The sequence below is a fragment of the Micromys minutus genome (assembly GCF_963924665.1).
Source record: "Micromys minutus genome assembly, chromosome: 19".
NCBI classification, from domain to species: Eukaryota; Metazoa; Chordata; class Mammalia; order Rodentia; family Muridae; genus Micromys; species Micromys minutus.
The window spans coordinates 16,731,750-16,751,482 of record NC_137954.1 but is presented as its reverse complement, the minus strand read 5'-3'; positions in this window follow the sequence as shown (position 1 = coordinate 16,751,482).

The window sequence follows — 19,733 nt, the reverse complement described above, 5'->3', positions numbered from 1 at the left end:
CTAACTTGAGATTTCATCTTAAAACTGAATGGCTAAGATCAACAAAACAAGTGACAAGTAATGTGGATAGCAAAGTAAAGTAATAGGAACACTCATCCATTGTTGGTGTGAGTACAAAAGGAATCAATCTGTCTCAAGGTCTTACTATACCACTCTTAGACATATACTCCCAGGATGCTTCATTCTACCAAAGAAATATTTTCTCAACCATGTTCACTGCTCCTTGTCTTAATTTTGGTTTTATTGCTGTGAAAAGACAGCGTGACTAAGGCAACTCTTATAAAGGAAAACATTTCAGTGGAGCTGGATTGTAGTTCCAGAGGTTTAGTCCATTGTTATCATGGTGGGAAGTATGCCAGCATCTAAGCAGACATGGTACTGAAGGAGCCAAGAGTTCTACATCTTGATCTAATGACATCCAGGAGAAAACTGGATTTTCAAATTGGGTAGAGATTGAGCATAGGGAACATCAACATCTACCTCCACACTGATACACTCTCTCCAACAAAGTCATACCTATTCCAAGAAGGCCACATCTCCTAGAAATGTTGTGTCCTATGGGGCAAGTATTTATACTCTAGAATCTATGTGAGTACAACCTACTCAATCTCCTATACTGCTCTATTCATAATAGCCAGAAATTGGAAACAACCTAAATGTCCCTCAACAGGAGAATGAATAAGAAAGTGTAATACATTTAAACAATTGCATGTTACTAAACCATTGAAAAGATGAAATTATAAATTTTATAGGTTAATGGATAGAACTAGATTTTTTTAATTTTTCTATTTTTTAATCATCCTAAGTGTGGTATTCCAGACCTTGAAAGACAAACATATGTAATTCACTATAATGCACAAAAATCACAGAGAGTAGATATATAATAAGGACTAGAGGGAAGAGATGGATCTCCTTAAGAAAGAAAACTATGATAGAGAGATAGATAGATAGATAGATAGATAGATAGATAGATAGATAGATAGATATGAATGGAAGGGGGCACTGGAATGGGAGGATCAGATGGGAAGAGGGGGAGAAGAAGAGAACAGGGGAGGGAATATGGGGAGAGACAGCTCAAGTTTAGAGGCATTTCTATGGGAACCTAATACAGTAAAAGCTTCCTAAAATATATTCATACATAAAGGCAACCTAATTGAAATCACCAAATAATGGGAGAAACCGAGTCCCATTTGGCCATCTCTTGTCACCAAACCAAGTTTCCAGTGGAAGGATTAAGTTACATCTACTTGAATTTCTGGCCAAAAGGGTCTCATAGGAATCCCCAAGCAACCCAGCATGTTACCAAGGTTACCAAGACTATAGGTTATTATCCTTGTGTATTTTTTGAAGAATAGATAATCAGGTAGGCTCCCCACAGACCTCCACTCCCTCTGTTCCCCCAGGACCAATACTCAGGGTTGCCCCTCGCATTGCAACAGATCACTCTACCCCTGGCATCCCATTCCTCCATCCTCCAAAACCAGCAACCATCTCTGTAAACACACAGCTAGTGAAACAAGCAACACACAGCCAACCTGCTCTCTGAAAATCCAGATCAGGAACAGAAAGAAAGGAACAAAACACTCTTTTGACTAAGACAAACCCCCTAAAATAGCAACTAGACCCATAGCCACTACAAATCCAAATGCCTAGATGCCAATGTAAGAACACAATCAATAATAGACAGGAAAATATGTCTCCACCAAAGGCCAGATATTCTACCATAACAGATCCTGAATATTCCAAAATAGCTGAAGCACAAGAGAAATACCTTAAAGTCACCATGAAGATGATAGATGTCCTTGGAGCAGGAATGAATAAGCTCTTAGAGAAATCAAAAAATCATGAACAAACAACTGGAGAAAATGAATAAATCCATTAAAGAGATCCAAAGAAACAAACAACTAGATAAAAACGAATAAATCCCTTTTTAACACGCTAACAAAATAAACAGTTGAAGGAAATGAATAAAAACTGTTTAAGACCTAAAAATGGAAATAGAAGCAATAAAGGACTCATCAACTGAGAGAATTCTGGAGATGAAAAATTTAAGAGTGTGAACAGAAACTACAGAGGCAACCTTGACCAACAGAATATAGGAGCTAAAAAAGAGAGTCTCAGCTACTGAAGATAGGGCAGAAAAATGGATATATCATAGAAAGAAAATGTTAAATATAAAATATCACTGACATAAAACATCTAAGAAATCTGGGACATCGTGAAAAGATCAACCTAAGAATAATAAAAATAGAAAAAAGCCAGTTCAAAGGCCCAAACATATTTTCAACAAAATCACAAAAGAAAAATTACCTAACCTAAAGGGCATGCCTACAAAGGTTCAAAAAACATACAGAACACCAAATAAATTGGACCAGAAAAGAAAGTCCCCTCAGTACATAATAATCAAAACACTAAAAATAAAGAACAAAAAATATTAAAAGCTGTAAAATAAAAAACAAAATATCATATAAAGAATGAACTATTAGAATTATACCTGACTCCTCTAAAAGCCAGTCAAGCTTAGACAGATGTGTGACAGATTCCAAAAAACCTTAGGTACCAGCTCAGACTACTATATCCAGAAAAATGACTATAAATGGAGCAAATAAAAAATCTCATGATAAAGTCAAATTTAAACAATGTCTATATACAAATTCAGCCTTAGAGAAAATGGCAAAAGGAAAACTCCAAACCAAAGTGGTTAACTACTCCCATGAAACAAAGGAATTAAATAATCTCATACTAGCAAAACCAAAATAATAAGGAAACACACACACACACACACACACACACACACAAACACATACACACATACACATTCATACACAAATACACTAACACCACCATAAACAACATTAGGATAACAGGAATTAACAATCATGGGTCATTGGTATTTCTTAATATAAATGGTCTCAATTCCCCAATAAAAAGACAAAGACCAACAGAATGGGTGAGAAATTAAACAGGATTCATCCTGCTGCTGTATACAAGAAACAAACCTGGACAGCAAGGATAGACATTACCTTAGGGTAAAGAATTGAAAGCAGATATTCTAACCAAAGGGACCTAAGAAACAAGTTGGTTTGGCCATTTAATATTTAACAAAATAGACTTTACACCAAAAGTAATCAACAGGGGTATGAAAGATACTACATACCCATCAAAAAAAAAAAAAAAATCCATGAAGATGACATTTCAGCATTCAATATCTAGGCCTCAAATAAAAGGGTACCCCACTTTTGTAAAAGAAGCTATTTTACACCTAAAGGCACATACTGACTCCTCACACACTGATAGTGGGAAAATTCAATAGCTCATTCTTACCAATGATCAGGTCATCCAGACAAAAACTAAGCTGAGTAATGATGGAACTAATTGATGTTATTAAACAAGTGAATCTAACAGATATTTACAGAACATTCCACCGAAACACAGAAGAGTATACATACCCTCTCAACACCTCACAGAACATTCCACCAGCCTTTCAAAGGAGATTTAATACTAATGCTCCTCATACTATTCCTCAAAATAGACAAACCAGAAATATTGCCCAATTCATTTTAAAGTTACCCTGATACCCAAACCACATAAAGACTGAATAATAAAAGATTACAGAAAAAGCCTTTGACAAAATCTGACACCCTTCATGATAAAAGTCCTGGAGAGATTAGGGATATAAGGGACATACATAAATATCATAAAGAGAATTTACAGCAATCCCATAGCCAGCATCAACTTAAATGGAGAGAAACTTAAAAGAAATTCTGCTTATATCAGTAACATAACAAGGTTGTCTAGTCTTTCCATATCTATCCAATATAGAACTTGAAGTTCTAGCTAGAGCAATAAGACAGCTGAGGGAGATCAAGAGGATACAAACCAGAAAGGAAGAAGTCAAGGTATTCTGATTTGCAGATGATATGACAATATACATAAGTGACTCTAAAAAATTCTACTAGGGAATTCCTACAGCTGATAAACAGTTTCAGCAAAGTAGCTGGATACAAAATTAAGTAAATAATAATAATAATAATAATAATAATAATAATAATAATAATAATAATAATGATAATGATAATAAATAATCCTTCCTATATACAAATGACAACAAACTGAGAAAGAAATCATAAAAACAACACCTTTCACAATAGCCTCAAATAATATAAAATATCTTGAGGTAACGCTAACTAAGCAAGGGAAAGACTTATATGATAAAAACATCAAGTTCTTGACAAAATAAATTGAAAAAGATAACAGAAGATGAGAAGATCTCCCATGCTCAGGGATCAGTAGGATTAACAGTTAAAAAAAAAAAAAAAAAAAAAAAAAAGCCATTCTACCAAAAGCAATTTACAGATTGGACGCAATCCCCATCAAAACCCCAACACATTTTTTTTACAAACCTTGAAAAGAAAATTCTCAATTTCATATGAAAAAATAAAAAACAGGACAGCTGAAACAATTCTGAACAATAGAAGAACTGCTGGAGGTCTCACCATAATTTCAAGGAGTAATAAAGAGCTACAGTAATTTAGAAACCACATGGTATTGGCAATTTTATCATGCCATGTTGATCAATGGAAGAGAAATGAAGACCCAGACTTAAAACCATGCACCTATGAACACTGAGTTTTGATTAAAAATTCAGAAATTCACACTGGAAAAAAAAAAGACAGCATCTTCAACCAATGGTGCTGGTCAAACTGGATGTGTGGGTGTAGAAAAATCCAAATTGACCCATATTTAGCACCCTACACAAAACTCAAGTCCACATAAATCAAAGTTCTCATCATAAAACCAGAAGCGTTGAACCTGATAGAAGAAAAAGTGTGGAACAGCTCTAAACTCCTTGGCACAGGAGACATTTTTTTTTTTCTGAACAGAACACGAATAGCACGCAGACTAAGATCAACAATTAATAAATGAGATCTTATGAGACTAAAAAGCTTCTGTATTACCAAAGACACTGTTAATCATATTAAAAAAAAAAACAGCCTACACAGTGGGAAAAAATATCCAACTCTACATCCAATAAAAGCCTAATATTAAAAGATATAAACAACTCAAAAGTAGATATCAATAAAATGATCCAATATTAAAATAGGGTACAAGTCTATACTGAGAATTCTCAATAGAGTAATCTCATGTGGCTAAGAAACATTTAAAGAAATGTTCGACATCCTTAGACATCAGGGAAATGAAAATCAAAACTAGTCTGAAATCATGCCTCACTCCTGTCAGAATGGCTAAGATCAATTAACACGAGTGAAAGCTCATGCTGGTGAAGATGCAGAGCAAGGTGAACTCTTCTCTACTGCTGTGAGGAGGGCAAACTTGTACAACTACTATCAAAATCAATATGGCGCTTCCTCAGGAAACTAGAATTTAATCTATATGAAAACCCAGGTATCTCGTAGTTGGCATATACCCCAAGGACACTTGCTCAACTACATTCTTTACAGCTTTATTCATAATAGGCAGAAACTGGAAATAGCCTAGATGTCCCTCAATTGAAGAATAATTTTTTAATGTGGTACTTTTATAGTTGAGTGGTTTTTCTTCAACCTTTAATACAGTTCTTCATGTTATGGTGATCCCCAACCAAAAAAAAATGTTTTGTTGCTACTTCATAACTGTAATGTTGCTGTCATGAATCACAATGTAGATATCTGATATGCAAGATATGTAATATGAGACTCCAAATGATCACAACCCACAGGTTGAGAACTGCTGATTAACACAGAAGAGTGCTACTCTACTGTTTAAAAAGTATCATGAAATCTGCAGATAAATGAATGCAACTAGGAAAAACAAAAGAAAGAAACATTCTGAGTGAGGTAACTCAGACCCAGAAAGACAAATACAGGACTTACTCAATTATAAATGTATGTTAATTATTATGTAAATGATAAATCAAGCTTCAATCAAGAGATACAGAGAGGTTAGGTAAAAAGGAGGGCTATAGAGGGAAACAGATCTCCTAGGGAAGGGTAAATAGAATAGATTCTGCAGGTGTACTGGGGTTAAATAAAAATAGAAACAGGAGGGATCAGGTAAGGGAAAAGACAGAGGGCAAGACTGCAGGGAGAGTGGAATTAGGTGACATTTGGGAGCAGTATGGATAATGCAGTGGAAACTTCCTGGAATCTGTGGGGGTGATCCTAGTGAGGACTCCTATTAATGGAGGATATCCAGTGTGATAGTTTATATATGCTCAGCCCAAGGAGTGGCAAGGTTAGAAGGTGTGGCCCTTTTGGAATAGGTCTGTCACTGTGGGTGTGAGATTTAAGATCCTCATCCTAGGTGCCTGGAAGCCAGTATTCTGCTAGCAGCCTTCAGATGAGGATGTAGAACTCTTAGCTAATCCTGCACCATGCCTACCTGGATGCCACCATGTTCCTGCCTTGATGATAATGAACTGAACCTCTGAACCTGTAAGCCAGTCCCAATTACATGTTGTCTTTTTAAGAGTTTCTTTGGTCATGGTGTCTGTTCACAGCTGTAAAATGCTAAGATAACCAGTCTATACTAACCATGTTTTGTTGCCAAGCGAGGTTTCCAATGATAGGACCAGGTTACATACAGCTGATAGTTTGCTGAGGTGGTCCAATAGAAGTCCATAAGCAACTCAGGATGATGCTAAGACGGGTCACCTGAAAACTCATAGCAAGGATCCTTAGATGGGCACAACATCCACACAGCTCATAGAATGTCAAGAGATCCAGCTGGTACCTGCATGGAGCCTTGCTCTATCCCTATGCTCTAGTGATTTTGGTATGGGAAAGTTCTCTCTGGACACCAACGCAACCAGAGAACCCTTGACCTAAAATCTGTGCTGACTGCAAAATGTGCTGAATTAATGGTAAACCAAGGCTTGGTTTTACTTGAGACCCACAGCACAGAAGGGAACCCATGCCCTGTAATGCCTGGATGGCCAGGAATCAGAAACTGGATAACCCAGAGACCTAAAGTGAAACTAAATACAACCGGCAAAAAAAAAAAATCAATGAAATGATTTCTGATGATATTATGTTATACTGTAGATATACTGTTGCTGCGTTGTTTGTTTATCATCAAAGATACTTCTTCCAGCGGCAGATGGGGAAAAATGCAGAGAGTGGGTGAGATGTACTATTTTTAATTTTAAAAAAGATCTTAAATTTCTAGTAACTTATTATAAAGCAATCATAAGTATAATCTGTTGAATTTAAGTCTTAAATTTGATGTGTGCAGCAGCTTAATGGTGAAATGGAAAGTTTGAACCAGGAATGGACAACAGAACTAATATGGAAATGTTCATTTAATGTTTAGGTCAGTCATCAATCAAGTTCTATATATGTTCTACCCATTGATTAGATGAAACTGAAAACACCAGCATTTTCCCACTTTGAATTTTATCTTCAAATGCTTACAGCTGAAGAAGTACTTTCAAATCCATAGACTAAATCACAGCGAATGCCTCTAATAAATCAGTATGGCAATAAACTCATTTCTATGAGTTCGAATCTATTATAGACTTAATGGAAAAACTGAATAACTACAAAGAGTTCACATGATAGTTTTATGAAACAGAACATCATGAGGATGCATTGTTCCAGTTGACTTTAATGAGAGCCATTCTGGTTTTGGTGGAATTCACATTCCACTTGCCCTGACTTGTGGTCAGCACAAAATGGCAGGGTTGCAAAATGAATGAATTATAATCCTACCTCTGACTGAAAGATTATGCCTCTAACCGCTTTTGCCACTGGCACAGTGGCACTCTCTGCACAGTTTTAGGTCGTGTGGTTGTACATGATGTGGAGCTGGTGGCAGACAGTCTGATATAAAGGCTTTTCCCCTCTAAAGGGCTAGAGAGTCACTGCGCTGAAGCAGGTAGCCTGACAGACTGTTCAGATACCAACTCATGGCCTAATCGTGCATGTTATTAATGGTTATTGCATGTTCTTGGAGTTCTTAAAATGGTTCTAAGAAATGACTCCTATAAGAGTGTTCTCTTTAAAACAAGCTGTCTATTTAATATGTCACCATGTCGAGAAGACACATTCATTAATAAAAGAGAGCCTTCCCTCTGACTGCTCTGTTTTGATTTTCTCTTCATGGCTCTGGCAGCTTTGCTACCTGGCTCGTCTGCCACAGCCTTACAGATGAAGTATGTCTCCATTTTTACATCTGCATAGTCTCCTGTACCTGTGCTTGGCAGGATCTTTCACAATGTGATTATGCCCTTAATCATATGTAAACATTTGCTTGTCTCATCCATCTTCTCAAGGACTTGACTAAGTCTGTAGCCAAAAAAATCTCCCATAATTTCTCCAGTGTTGAATACATAAGCTGCTAAATAAAATCTCACCTACAGACTGTTTTCCAAGGGCTGCATTTCTAGTATTTTGTGTCTGTTCTTTTCCCCATCTCATCTCTATTACAAAACTGGGACAGTTCTAACTCAATTGGGTATATCCTGGGCATATACCCAAAAGACGCTCCACCATACCACAAGGACACTTGCTCAACTATGTTCATAGCAGCTTTATTCATAATATCCAGAACCTGGAAACATCCAGACATCTCTCAACTGAAGAATGGAACCCAGACCCAGAAAAATACACTTGATATATACTCATTTATAAGTGGATTTTAGCCATAAAGGACATACAAAATACCCCCACTACAATGCACAGACCAAAGAAGCTAAGTAACAAGGGGAGCCTAAGAGAGAATGCTTGACTCTCACTCTGAAGGGTAAATAATGTAGACATCAGAAGTGGATGGATGGAGGGAATCAGATGGGAGAGGGGATGGTGAGGGTACAGGGATGGTGATCAGGTATAGGATGAATGGGAGAGCAGAGACTCATGTAAAAAATGGAATGTTACCTATGTAAAATAATGTTATTGATAGCATGACATAACTTCATAACAATGCAAAAGAAATCATAAAGATGGGGAAAATTAACTGCATGTCTAGTAAAACAGAAGCACTGATTTCACCATAGTAAACAAACTTGTGTTCCAGTATTTAGTTTTCTGTAATATGCGGCACATGTTCCTTTTTTGTTGTTGTTGTTGTTGTTGTTGTTGTTATTGTTTTGGTTTTGGGGGGGTTGTTTTGCTGATTTATTTATTTATTTATTTATTTATTTATTTATTTATTTATTTATTTGATTGGTTAAGGGGAGGATTAGTATTACATTCTAAAAAAATAGCAGGATATGTGTGTGTGTGTGTGTGTGTGTATACATACTTTAAGCCATTTTAAATGTTATAACCATATACTATGAAGTAAAACTATGTAATCAGATCAAAGCCTCCATTCAGAGTAAATGTGATATAGTTTTACTAGGAACACTAACAGATCTGGTTTGACCCCTGCTATGTCAATATAGCTTTTTTCTTTTTCCTTTCTCTCTTGTTTTTTCTTTCTTTCTTTCTTTCTTTCTTTATTCTTCTTCTCCTTTATTTTTTGGTAAAGATGACAGACAGTCTTTTTGGGAACTGTTTCTCAGATATTTGATGTGCATAGTTCAGTAGATGAAGCATATTGACCACCCTTATTTACCGAATATTCTTACCACCAATTCCTTTTAGCACAAGTTGCTTGTAGCTCTGCTTCCAAGCTTTGAGTCTTGGTAGCTCTTTGTATATGTGGATGAAGATACTGTGTTAGATATTAAGTTGACACGTGAAAAAAGGCTTACAGCCACAAACATATACTTGAACACACACATCTACACTTGTCAATATCAAGGACATAGGGGGCAGTTGTGGAGTTGGCTGTAAAATTAATGCTGGACCAAAGACATGTCAAAACAAATGATACCATTCACAGAAATTCAAATTGCAACACAAGATAAAGCATGTTGCTGTGGCGCACATTCCTAATGACTGGACAAAGACACAACTGTTAGAGTATAAGGTGTCACTTGTTTTGTTCCAAGAAGAAAGCATTTTGCCTACTTTTATATCATTTGAACACATAGAACCTTATGAAATGATCTACAATGGGAAGGCAATAGCCCCAGCTCAGGGTTCAGGGCCTCATTCCACCATGTGGAGAGGCAGGAAGAGAGCAGAGCACCTCATGTCTTCAGAGAGGAGGGAGACGACAGAGAGAAATTCTGACACTTGAGTTTTTCTTCTTTATTCCTCGGACCATGAGATGGTAACAGCCACATGTAAGATGGTTTTTCACCTCTCAGTCTTTCCTAGAAATGTCGCCATGAATTTTCCCACAGATGCGTATTCACTAACCATCTTGCTGGTTCTAAATATAGGTAATGTGTCAATGAAGGGGAACTATGCGATGGCTTCATCAGTTCCTTCACCCAGTGCTACACCCTTTGGCTCTTGTGTTGGATGAGTCTTCCCAGCGCTGCTTCTGGGTTTGTAGTCTTTCTATGAAGCTCAGGGTGAGAGATTACATTACTTAAATTCCACAGATACAGAATTCACTGTTCCTCCTCTAACTCTATAAAAGTGTTTATTGTGGAGTTAAACTTTTTTTTTTTTTTTAGCCCAGGTGACAATTTGTCAAGTTGTGAAATCTCAGATTAAAAAAGAAGATCTGTCTCATTCTAGCTAGTTAAGGCTCCTATACTGGGAAGCATTTTTTTTTCAAAATTAACTTTTCTAAAACTGATCTCTTTGACCTGTTTCTTCTCTTCCTCTGTTCCCTCCCTCCATTCATCTCTTCCTTTTAAAATTACATCCATGAACAGAAAAATAAGAAGTATAAGTTTTTGTTTCATTAGTAACATAAGTTTCACATTTCTGAGTCTTCAAAGAGAATTAAACCTATTTAAAAGCCATGTAGTGGCTCATGCCTCTAATTCCAGTACTTGGTGGGGGTAGGGGGCTGAGGTAAGTGAATCTCTGTGAGTTCAAGGCCAGCCCTAGTCTACAGAGAAAGCTCTGGGAGGCACAAAGCTACACAAGAAAACCATGTCTCAAAAAACAAAACAAAAGGAGAAATGTACAGTGAAAAAGAAGTGAGAATTACACACACCTGTGTATATAAGAATAAGTATTTAGACTGTAGTTAAGGAATGTACTGGTTTAGTGAAGTAGAGGTTATAGTCTGTGTAGTAGTTTGAATATGCATGGCCCAGAAAGCAGCACTATCAGGAGGTGTGACCTTGTTGGAGTAGGTGTGGCCTTGTTGGAGTGGGTGTGGCCTTGTTGGAGTAGGTGTGGCCTTTTTGGAGTGGGTGTGGCCTAGTTGGAGTGGGTGTGGTCTTGTTGGAGAAAGTGTGTCACTGTGTGTATGGGCAATGAGGCCCTCCTCCTAACTTCATTGGGAGATGAGGGGAAGCAGTCTTTGCCCAGTGGCAAATTGAAGATGTAGAACTTTCAGCTCCTCCTGCACCATGCTCCCACCTTGATAATAATATGTAGCTACTTGTATTAGCTACAAATGCTAATTTCACTCCCCAAAAAACATTTGTATTAGAGTGCCTTGCACATATATTCTGGGAACGCCCCCCCCCCCCCCCGTTGGTTCTGATTGGTAAATAAAGATGCCAGCAGCCAAAGGCTGGGTAGAGCAGACGGAGGCAGAACTTGAGAATTTCCCTGACTTGGGAGCGAGTGAGAGGAGGAAGGAGGAGGTCTGACATGCTGGGAGAAGAGAAGAGACACCATCCCTGAGAAGAGTGGAGGACAGAGAGGGAGAGCTGGCATGTAAAGAAGCCGGGAGAGTACAGCTGGACAGCCCTCTAGGTACAGAGCAGCCAAGGTAGAAAATAGAATTTAGTAAGCAATAACTCAGATTGTCAGTCGGAGATGGATTAGTGACATGGACCTTAGGAAGTGGCCCAGCTGTTGCACTGTTTAAGGCATATAAGGCTGTGTGTGTGTGTTTCATAAGGGAACCCAGAACACTGGTAGCAAGAATGTGCAGACACTATATATATATAATTGCAGCAATAATGGACTGAAACTCTAAACCTGTAAGACAACCCCAATTAAATGCTGTCCTTATAAGAGTTACCTTGGTCATGATGTTTGTTCACAGCAATAAAAACCTAATATAACCTGTACCACAGCACAACTCCTGCAACCTAATGCTCAGGAAACTTTTTGGAAGAGTAGCCAGAAAAATTATAAAAGATAGAAAAATAGGTTTGCCATTAAATTGTTTCCTAGAAATGTCAGAAGAGCTATACTCGTGAAGTCTCTTCAACATAGCTGACTAATGAGAACCAGATCAGTGACAGTATCAATAGACATGTTAACATAGAAGAGAAAGACTCACAAGATTCCAAACTAGAAAAGAACTACAGGCAACTAAGAAATGCTAAGAGCTAGAGAAATAGCTTTTACCCGTGAAGAGCACACCAACTGGTTATCCAATAACAAGTGGTCAGGCCTAAAAACATACATGCAAGTAATATCACACAGATTTAGCAAGTTCAATTTATGTATTTAGGTTTTTGTTTTTGTGTTTGTGTGTGTGTGTGTGTGTGCATGTGCATTCATGCACATGTAAGAACAAATGAAGAGAGAACAAAAAAATGGAGTACATAGGAAGGCTTGGTGGGAGAAAAGGGAAGGAGGAAATAATAATGCAATAGCAAATTTTTGAAGGGATGTATGTATGTATATAATACACACATATATGTTTTAATAACATCTGAAATGTTATTAAAAGAAATGTAGTGCTACAAATTCCTTCCCGGCTAAAAACAGCACTATATTAACCACTTGTATTTTCTTCAACACAGACTGTTGATGAGTTTGACAAGAAATTACTTTCATGAAGAAGAATAAAATGTGTGTTTCTAAGGAGACAAGCTGCTGAATCTCAACACTTTGAGGTGTGGCCTAGTTTCTCGGGGAATACTTAGAAACATATCCAATACTTTAACAATTATGTCCTTTGACCATTTTTCAAGATTGCATATAACAGATCAGTGTCTTAATGTCAATTCTACTGTAGACCAACAAGTATGGAAGTGGTCCTACTTCAGAACTAAGGAAAGGGAAGAAAATGAGACATGCATCTGTATTAGTTGGTGTTCTCTAGAATAACAAAAAATTATAGGATGAATCTCTTTTTATATACATATGACATATATTCATGTACCGATATAACTATGTGCCTATGTGCCTATATCCACATATACATATAGAACATATATGCATATATACACACATATATACATATGAATGGCTTATAGGCTACAGTTCAGTTAATTCAACAATGGCTCACTGTGAAGAACCAAAGTCCAACAATCCATTAATTGTTCAGTCTACAGGGCAGAATATCTCAGCAGACTCTGGATCCCTAAAGAAGTACGTGATAATGCCAATGAAGAAATAGACATGCTAGTGAGGCCAGGAGCAGAAAAATACAAGATCTTCCTTCTTTCATGTCCTCGTACAGGCTTTTAGCAGAAGCTGGGGCCTGGGTTAAAGGTAGTAGGTCTTCCTGCCACAGCATCCAGAACTAATGCGGATCTGCCTGGTTCAAATAAAGCCAAAATCCCTCACAGGGGTGCTCTCCATTTTTGGATTTTAGTTAATTCCTGATGTAGTCAAGTTGACAACCAAGAATAGCCATCCCAGTAACCTTTTCCAAAAGAAAACTTTGTCTCCAGCCTCAGGAAGCAACAGGACCTCTCACAGGGAAGCTGACCAAAAATATATTCCATCAAATATCTGACTTGACAAACTGTAGAAGGACAGCCAACATCCACAGCTAAAAAACTCAAAATGATAATGTGACAAAGCTCATTCGATCCGAGAGCCTGATCCTCATGTTGTGCCCTGAGCTGAAGATTGCATATTCATTCTTCTTTTTTAAAATGTTCGTTTGCTTCTCCCAGATAGCATCCTGGCTTGGGTTTCCTTCTTTGAGATGTGTATACTGTTTCTTCAGCTCCTGTCTGGAGAGGGAATTGACTCCACTAGCCAAATAAGAAAGAGATTATTCAAAAGACACTTTTCACACTGATAGTTTCAGTGTGTGTGTGTGTGTGTGTGTGTGTGTGTGTGTTTTATTGGAAGATTTTGAAGTGACAGGTGTCAGAATCTCTCATAGTTGAATCCACCTAGAACATACCACCTCTCCTGGAGCCAGGGTGTCCCAGTAGGAGAGGAATGGTGTGTGGGGTGAAAGGGAAGCACTCTTGTTTTGTACAAATTATTCAACAGAATATTATTCTTTGGAATTCAATTTCTCTCAGAGAGGTTAAAGTTAATGATAATTCATTAAATGTAATTTAATTGGTATACAATATCAATTGAATGTTGGGAATGTATACATGACAATGACTTTAAATCCTTCACTACTAAGGATCACTTTACTGAAGATTTAGTCCTCAGTCTCTTACTACTAAATAGTTCCGTTGGTCTCCATTTGTATTTTTTTCATCCTTTCTCTCCCTGCCTGTATCCTCTCCCTCCCTTCTCACTGTTTGGTTTGGATTTTTTTTCTTTGTTTTGTTTCATATTTGGCAGATTTTAGAGCACTTTCCTGCTTTATTTTGTCTTCCAATACCCCTCATCAATCCCTGCTTCAGGAAGAACTGTAGATGACATAATCATTTCCCACAAAGCTCTATGATGGGACCCTCCAACTATGCCTAATTGCGATTTAATTCAAGCCATTTTATTCCTAGTTCTTGAATCCTTAACTATTGTTAAGTTTGTTTCTAAATATGCATGCTCACCTCCATAGATTTGTGCTGCCCTCAACGTTGGTAAGAGAAGCTTCTTGTTCCAGAGGATAGTGTGGCTAATGCAGAGGCTCAGAACTGAGCAATACGCTGAGAATACATGACTCTGAGTGCTCAGCTATAGATGGAATTTCTATATCAGCCAACCAAAATAAGCTTGAATACACACAGAGAGGTGCATGCACACACACAGAGACATAGACAGACAGACAGTCTCACACACACACACACACACACACACACACACACACACACACACACACATACCACTGGTTCAGGGAACATCTCAGAAGAGAGCACAGAAAGAACATAAGATACAGAGGACAGACAGGGAGAATCTCTATGAAAGGCTAACCTCTGAGCATGGCATAGATAGCTGTTACACTAACACAGCTTGGGAAAAATAAGAACAAGAATTTGAAAGGAAGATGGAAGATATGTCAGATCATTGGGGGTTATGTAAAGTGAATTTGTTGGTGATGATGATGGATATGACCAAGACATGTATAAATAATGTTTGTAATTAAACAACATAAAGAGAACAGAGAACAGCTTTGGTAACTCCTTGACTTAATGAAGTCAACAAACCTGTTTTGTAACACAACCACCTTACTTAAAATTCATGAAATATGTATTTCGTAAAGACAGTTAATATTCTTTCTAGATTTTTTTTGAGAAACAGGAAATAGAATAAACAGTATATATGCATATGTAATTTGAAATTGTAACCCTTGATTGAAAACAATAAAGAGTCAATTCCCAAATTCGAAAGTTCCACTAAGTTTGGGGAATAAAAAAATATTAGAAATAACTGTAAGGCTTAGCATTACTCATACAATGTTCCCCCAAAAGAAAATAATCAGCTAACTCAATTCAGTGTCATTTTGCTGGATGAGCTTTGTTTTGCCTACAAAGCTCATTTACTAAGCACTGCCTCCCACCTGCCATACATTGTTCTAATTATTATAGGAACAATACACTTGAACAAAACTCTCTACAACAGAGTTTATAGTTTGGGGCAGGAAAGAATTCAAACTATGAGGACCAAGCAAAGTAAGAGAAAGTAATAACAGAATGAGTAATTGATACTGAGCTAGGTAACCCTGACCCACAAAGACAAATGTCACATTGCTCTCATATGTTAATTCCAAGGTCAAATCTTTAGATTTGCGCATTTAACTTGCAGATATATGCCTGGACACTAGAAATGTAGTGCTGGAGAGTTTATTATATAGTGGGGGTGGAGTTTAAGGGAAGCAAAATAGTAGAATGTAGGTGGTTTGCTGAGAGCTTGAGTGGGAAGAGGAACGAGAGGGAAATCAGAGGACAATGGAGGAAGGTAACTAACAATAAGTAGGCACAAAGCCACCATAGGAAAACCTTCCATTTGTTTGTTTGTTTGTTTGTTTGTTCTTCTCTTATACATCCTGACTGCAGTTTATCCTCCTTTGACTCCTCCCAGCCCCACTCCCACTTCCCTTTCCCTCCTTCATAGCCCTTCAGAAAAAAGCTGGCCTTCAAGGGTTATTTACTCAATACCCATATAAGCAAATTACAATAAAACTAGTCACAAACCCTCATATCATGGCTGGGCAAGGCAACCCAATAGGGGACTAACCCTGTTGTAATCAAAGAAGCTTCCTCTGGTAGCTGATGGGAGCAGATGCAGAGACCCATGGACAAACATTAGGCAGAGAGCTAGCCCAAATTGGAGAGTTTCATCAGGCTCCTCCCCTCAGAGCTCAAGGAACTCTTGCAGAAGAGGAGGAGGAAGAATTGTAGGAACCAGAGAAGTCAAGTACACCAGAAGAACATGACCCACAGAATCAACTAAGAAGGGCTCAGATGGACTCACAGAGACTGAAATGACAATCATGGAACCTTCATGGGTCTGCGATAGGTCCTCTGCAAATGTTGTGGTTGTTAGCTTGTTTTTGTGGGACTTCTAACAGTGGAAGTGTAGCAGTATTTCTCGCTCTTTTGCCAACTCTTGGGACCTTCTATCTTATTTGTACTGAAAAAAGCATAATTACAAGAGTGTTAGACTATACTACACAGGAGAATAGTGCTCTTCCCAGAAGCCATATGCTAGTGAACAAAAATCCCAGTGGCAGAAGGGGGATATTTTCCCTCATTGGTCAATGGGGTGCCAGAGACATGCCCCCTCAGCACTGCAGACTTTTGTGATGATTCTTAGTTGTCCCCAAGGACTTGACAGCAAGAGCCTATCAATAAAGACACCACACATTTTTGTCATAAATGTGGGAAATAAATCTTGTTCTGACCTGAAATCCTTCTTAACCATTCTGCCCAAAGGGTCATCACATGCTGATGAAGGAGAAATATCAACTTTCTTAGTCAGCTCAGTCCTGTATCCCATAATCACCAAGAATGTTCCTCTTTATCCCATTTTGTCTCCACTCAGAAACTAGGCCATACACCATTTTCTGACTGTCTTGGTAGCTCCAAGGTAAGACCACTAGTTTATCACCTCAGAGTAAAATAGTGAGAGGCTAGGTAAAGTAGCTTTTGAGCTGAAGTCTCCAATGGAGACTCTAAGTTGAAGTCTTGGGAAGAAAAAGGGAGGGAGGCCTGTCTCTGCTCTTTGTCCTCAGTACTTATATGACTTTCAGGGTGTGTGATCACATGGTAAAAAGTTCACTACAAGTTTATACATAAATTAAGGTCATAAATTGAATTAGAGGTTTATACAGAGAATATCTATATACAAATCTACTAGGAGTAATTATCTGGCTAAACATTTATCATTTATTACTAGCTTACAGTTTCACGGAGTGTTAAAAACCCATATAGAGTGTTAAAAAACATGACTAATTATCCTTGAATGTTTTTATAGATAAACCCAGTCAATATTTTATCCTCTGTCCTTGCACATGTGGTATATATCTTTAGCTCCTTCTTTATGATCTTTGGTTAATGGTTTTTATAACCCCTTGGAATGTGCTCTAGGTTTTAGGAGTCTGTTGTCATATTAGGAGCAATCAAACACTTCTGTTATAAAAGGAGTTCAAACTTTTTTTGTCTGCATGACCATTCTGATGTGGTGGTGACCCTAATATGCTGGTTGTTTCTGCAGAATAAACTCTGTTTTTACATACTATTTTGTTTAGTGATACTCAAACCCTAACAATCAGTCTGTTGAGATATGACATGATTAAATTTAAAGCCAAAACTACATGAGGGAAATATTCCTGGTACCGTGAACCTATCCAGGAACCCATGGCTGGGGCACATCTAGACACGATAGGAGAATTAACAATAATTATTTTGCTAGTAAGGAATAGTATCAAACTGCCTTCCAAATACTTCTCTTTATAGTCATAAATTAGTGCTACTCCCAGGCCTCATTAAAAACCTTCATTTTTTGCAGTGGGCACTGGTTAATACAGAGATGTAAACCAGGTCAAAATGCAAAGATTAAATGACTGTGGTATGCTCATCCTTAAAGGTGACATCCATTTCACCCTCTGCCTGTCTGAGGCCTTAGGGAATATCATAAAAGAGGAAGCAGAAAGGTGAAACATGAAAGCATACATTTTTGACATTCCTGCTCAGATAGAAAGGTATCCTGTGACTCAGGAACCCAGGAGCCACACAGCTCCAAAGTGGAGCAATGTCCCAATGGAAGGGCATCCTGAGACAAGGAAGTGCAGAAACCACACAGCTGTGAGAGGAAGCCTCCTCAGCAGAGATGTTGGAGGCCTGAGAGAGGATATTCCTGGCTGAGCTATATAGTGTTGCAATGTAACACCTCTACTTCCCAGCTCTTCTTCAATGTTGCAGCACCCAGTGAAGGTTGTCCCCAGCTGAGCAGAGGCACTCAGGAGCCTCAGCACTCTCCCTTCTTTACTTCTTGGGACACACACCTGGCAGCGAATCTCCAAAAAAGATATTTTGGAAGGATGGTCATATCCAGGGTTGGATGCTTCTGCTCCAGGGAGAAGACAGCAGCGGACTGAAGAGTGGGCAGGGTTCATACAAGAAAAAAGTTTATATATATATATATATATATATATATATATATATATATATATATATATATATATATCTCAGAATGAAGATTGGTGACATGAAGATTGGTGACATTTCAGGTCCTGAGTTTGAGGCACTCGGGATTCTTGAGTTTTCTGGTTCAGAGACTAGTGAGTTTTCATGCTCAGGGATTGGTGGGTTTCTGTGTGACGCTCAGGAATTGAAGGGTAATCCTGTTCAGAATTTTGCCTGAAATTAGTGTAATCTGAGAAGGATCTTATTGAAGGGTTGGATATGACCTTTGTGATAGTTACAGAGGCCAGAAATGCCATTATGACAGTTAAAGAGGTATGGGGGAGTAGACTAGCTGCTAGGCCTCCCAGAAAGGCTTAGCCACTTTCCTGACTTGAGAGTTTACAAAGTGTACAAAGTTTACAAAGAGAGTCCAGGGCAGAGAAGCCGTTTCTTGTCACTTGATTTGGCATGAATAGCCAACAGATGTGGCATTCAAGTTCTCCTTCAGGGATCATTTTACCATGAAGAATATTTTTATTATGCCAACTGACAGAGTGGGCAAATGTAGGGCTGGGGACTCTGCTGTAGCACAGTGTCTTCTGACAATGGCATAACAAATGAGATCATGGACTCACTAACTAAGGTTATCTGGATAAGACCTTCACAAGACTGGGCCCTTCAGCATTTCAATATTCATGAGGAAGGGCTCCTGTGGTCCCACTTCCTACTTGAGGAGCCAGTAGCAGCTAATGGAGGATGGATGAAAAGGCTATCACTTTATCACTACTAATAAATTTTATCCTCTACTAACCAAACACCTCCTGTATCTATGTGGCAACCATATCCACATTCAGTGGGTCTCTCACCAAGACATAAAAATAGGAAAAGGAACTGAGAACACCAAACAATTCTTTTTATTTTTTTCAATCAATATTTACCACATTAGAAATTAATTCTCTGGTACTTTACATAACTAAGTATTTACAAATCACTGAAAATAGCAATAGCATATTTGTTATAAATAAAATATAGGACAATAGATTTTGTG